Source organism: Mus pahari, chromosome 20 (genome assembly GCF_900095145.1).
Source record: "Mus pahari chromosome 20, PAHARI_EIJ_v1.1, whole genome shotgun sequence".
NCBI lineage: Eukaryota > Metazoa > Chordata > Mammalia > Rodentia > Muridae > Mus > Mus pahari.
In genome coordinates, this window is record NC_034609.1 from 44,672,446 (window position 1) to 44,677,377 (window position 4,932).

The following is a 4,932-nucleotide window of genomic DNA, read 5'->3' on the forward strand; positions in this document are numbered from 1 at the left end:
GATGGATGGATGGATGGGTGGGTGGGTGGTAAATTGTGGATAGATGGTAGAGGATGAATGACATACTTGTGAAAAGACTTTCTAAGGATGGAGAGATAATTTAGTGTTTAAAACTATTGACTGCTCTTCCAGAAGACCCAAGTTCAATTCAATTGTGAGCACCCACATGGCAGCTCACAACCTCCTGTAACTCCAGTCCCAGGGGATCTGATGCCCTCTTCTGATTTCCTCAGATACCAGGCACACATGTAGTATACAGACATATGTGCAAACAATGCACACCCATGCACATTCAAGAGACAGAGAGGATAGATGACAGACAGACAACAATAGATAGATAGATAGATAGATAGATAGATAGATAGACAGAAGATAGATGATAATAGATAGATAGATGATAGACAATGATAGATAGATAGATAGATAGATAGATAGATAGATAGATGATAGATGATAGACAATGATAGATAGATAGTTAGATGATAAATAGATAGACGATAGATGGTAGATGTTTTTAAGTAGAAAAGACTAATGTCAAAGGCCCTTAAATGAGAAAGAAACATGCAAATCATAAAAGTTAATAGATGTAAGGATGCAGAACAGGGGACAAGGCTGTCTCTATGAGTGACTTTTTAGTAGTCGACCAGTGTAAGCATGCAAAGGCCTGAGAGTAGCTGAATCCCTTTAAATTTCCCTAGGGAAAAAAAAAAAAAACAGGCACCCCATAGTCTCCAAACGATTAAGGAATATTTATCATTGTCACCAAGAACACCCACAGCAGTAGCATCACCAGCAGCATCAGCATCACCACCACCACCACCGCCGCCGCCATCACCGTCATTGTCATCTTGTGTAGAAATCACTGCTGTGGACAGTGTCCAGCATATTTAATTTTACCCATTTTCCACTTCATCCCCATGAAACCCCGGGGTCATAGGCGGAGTCACTGTTATGATTTTGCAGATGAGAAGCTGAAACACCGCAAAACCTGATGCCTTTCTCATGGCTAAAAACTCCTTGCTCGATGCCAGTGGGACATGAGTGTATCCCCTGTCCCGCCTCCTGTCTCCTGTCAAGTCCTGCGTCAGCCTCCTGTACCTGGAGCCAAGCACATTCTTCACCGGTGAGGGTTGGGGGTAGGGTTGATGGAGACCCAGTAGGTCCCTGAGCTCATTCAAGGCCCGCAAGACCCTGAGTTCGATCTCGCGTGGCTCATTTCGACACGCGCTGATGGGAAACGCCAGGGAAAACATTTTATACGTTTAAAAACACAAACAAGCACATTAAAAAGCTTTTCAAGGTGTCCATTATAAAAAGCACGGGTGTGAACCTGGTGGGAAGGGAAGGCCCCTCCCCCGCCCTCCTCCTCTGCTCCCTGGAAAACTGTTTTCACAGGTGGAAAGTGACTGCGTTTCAATGGGGATCAAATCCCAGCACCCCTGGCAGCCCTCACACGCGCCCGCGCCCACGCGGAGCGGAGCCTGGTTTGGCTAACTTCCCACCCTGTAGCCGATTTCTGCAGGTCTTTGGATATTAAAACAAACCCCCCCCCCAAAAAAAAAACTGAAACTGAAATGCTGAAACTGAAATGCACGGGCTCGCCCGGCCCAGCCCATGGGAGGGCGTCTCACCGCTTACCCTGCATTACTTCGTAGCACTGTCTCTAAATACTTAATAATCACGATGTCTAATGAAGCCCCATCCACAGAACCGCCCCAACCGCCCCGCCCCAACCCACCCCCATACAGTGCTCAGAGAGCCGTGCAAGGGCTCAGGCCTCTTAAGCCTTGAGGGAATCTGGTCCTCCTGAATGTTCCTGTCCCAGCACTAAAGCACAGAGAGGCTAAGCAGGTCACCTGAATTACGCAGCCAATAGATTAAAAAAAGGGGGGGTCGAATTTGAACCCCCGGGGAAGGGGGCAAGCAACATAGAGCCTGGGAGAAGGTAGATAAGGACGAATCCAACCCTAAGCCAGCCTCGCCTCATCCTTGCCAGTCTGGGATTACAACTGTGTGCCTGCACACCCCAGCTAGCTCTCAGTTCTTCACCATCATGCCCCTGCCTGTGTGGGAGCCTCTGTTGTCTAGGTTGTACTTGGTTGAAAGCTACCTACTAGACTATGCCCCCCCCCCCGACAGAAGCGTGTGGCCCAGAAGAGACCTCTGGGGCAAGTTTAGGTGAGACAGTTGTCCCATCTTAATCTGAAGTCAAAGCCAACAGCAAAGTGCTGAGAACTTGGGGAACCAAGGTTCCTGCTAATTGCCGGCGACACAAAGACGATGACTAAAACAAATGAAATGCCTTTGTTTTCAGGAAAGTAGATGCTTCCAGGGGGGGTCTCTGGGGAGGGGGAAGAGGGCGAGTGGGAAGGGAGGGGGCGATGGTGATGGGAGGGAAACCAACAAATTACAATCAAGTACATCTCAAAACAACAGACTCTTGGATGTCACCCAGGGAGGGGAACAGAGGGGTAAGGAGGGACGTGCTCCAAGTGTGTCAATCACACCTGAATGTGGCCTTACATACCCCGTGTAATAAAAAAAAAAAAAGAAAAGAAAAGAAAAATCTTTGGTATGTGTGTGTGTGTGTACATGTACATACACATCACACAGAAAAAAAAAAAAAGAAAATGGAAAAAAAAGTATTACTTTGTGTACTGACTTTAAAAAGTGTTTCCAATGCTCTACATAAGTCAGCTATTTATTCCATCATCAATATCCTTAAAATACCACTAATACCCCAAAACGACTGCCCTCTTGGTATAGCTGAAGAGGACCAGCTCGAGGCCCACATCAGTGTCAAAGCCAGGAGCTAGAAGATGAGAGACCCAGCTTCCCATCCCAGAGCAGCTCAGAACTGAAAGACAGGACAGTCTGCCACAGGCCTGACAGGAGCTCTGCTGAGTACATGGCTATGCATCCCTAGTATACTCAAGCAAACAGCAGACGGGAGAAGGGAAGAGGGTGACTGACCCTACTCAGTTGTGAGGACAGTGGTAGCAGAGGGGCAGGGTCATTGAAAGGGTGTCCAGGAAATCTAGATGATCGACATAGAGTTTCACCCCAAAGAATGATCTAGCTCCATCTAGCCTTCCGAAGCTCGGAGGAGTCTTTCTGGGTGTCCCTGGAAGGTGAGCGCTTCCCTAACATGCAGCCCTTGGCCTCCTCAGAACCCTTCTCTAAACAGGTTGAATTCTTGTAAACTCTCCAAGAAAGTTCCAAATTCCATCCTTGTAACCCCAGACCCGGGACCCTAATGGGACAGGCGGTTTCCTTTTTCCTCAGCCAGCAACTTTTCCAAACGGGACAGGAAGATGAGCAGTCTTCAAAGAATTCTTCATGTTCGTCCGAAAACGCAGATTCCCATCTGTCTGGAGGTTGCTTTTGGGCCAAAGCCACGGGGATCATGGAGTGCCTTTGGATGCTCTGATGAGCTCCGGCCAGTCCAGTTTCACCCCAGCGAGGAGGAGGCCCAGCCTCTTTTCTCTACACCCTGGAGCTCATTGGTGCCCCTGGACCTGCAGCCTCAAGTAGGCCCCCCACTCGAGGGGCTGGCGGGCCTGAAAGGCCCACATCTGCTACCCTGGCCACAGTGATCTATGTTCCCACCGCCAAGGCCTGCGGTGCCAGCCCCACGTCGAGAGCTGGATTGTGGTGGTCTGTCTGTGTTTGTTGAAATTGGGCCTGGAGCAAGGGCCTCAGCGGCGAGACTCCCTGGAATGTGCGCAAGCCCTGTGCAGCCAGCTCTGTCAGCAAGCTCAGGAAATGGCTGCAGGGCTGGGCCAGCGCGGGCTCCCCCAGAAGACACCATCAGGAGGGGACCGAGGGACAGATGCAGCTGCCAGGACAGAGGTCCCTTTTGTGTGGGTGCAACCATCCTATTATCTCCGGGTTTACAGTATGAGGTCCTGATTTATCTGGACCAAGTAAAAAATTCAAATAAAAAACTAGAATCTTTTTTCATTTGCCTCACAGAGCATTTTCCAGAAAGAAAACTAAAGCATGCTCTGTTTGAGGCTGCAAGCATAGGCCCTAGTGTCAGAGTAACCATAGAGGTGCATTAGTGTGTCAGGGTAACCATAGAGGTGCATTAGTGTGTCAAAGTAACCATAGAGGTGCATTAGTGTGTCAGAGTAACAGTGGAAGTGNTGGAAGTGCATTAGTGTGTCAAAATAACAATGGAGGTGCATTAGTGTGTCAGAGTATCAATGGAGGTGCTTTAGTAGTCTAGAGGGCATCTGTCCTGCATTTATATCTGTGGACCACAGGCCTGCAGAGGCCAGAAGAGGTTTTCAGATCCCCTAGAACTGGAGGTACAGACAGTTGTGAGCCACCAGCAGCCCTATTGGTGGTTCCCAGGGGTCAGCTGTGACAGGACTCATGAAACAAGGTGCAGTTGGCAGAGGCCACACCTGTACATGACAGATGTGGTTCCTTAGACTCTATAAACATGGGACCATGGCAGGGTGAAGTAGGCAGGGTAGACATGGCAGGATATGAGTGGAGACCCACGGAGGCTGTCAGTCTGAGAGCGAGAGTTTTAGGATGCTGGGGGTCAGAGGACCAGCTGGGCTGGGCTCTAACATCTCATTTCTTAATGTTCTGGGATGTGGAAGGGGTGATGTCCACCGGCTGGTCAGTGTGGAGTGAGGAAATGTGTGTCAGGCAGCTTTGTCCATCGCCAAATCGCCCCCCCCCCACCGACCTGACAGCTTAGAACAACATCTTCTGCTGTAGCTCACATTCCCATTGGCCAGCAGCGCTCAGACTGCAGGCAGCTCTCCCACTGACAGACTTGGGGCTTTTTGCCTGCCCTGTAGTGATGGCCTGGGATAGGGCCAGACTTGCCACATAGCTCCTTTGCACAGCCTCTCTTTCAGCCTGCCTCTCTCTCTCTCTCTCTCTCTCTCTCTCTCTCTCTCTCTCTCTCTC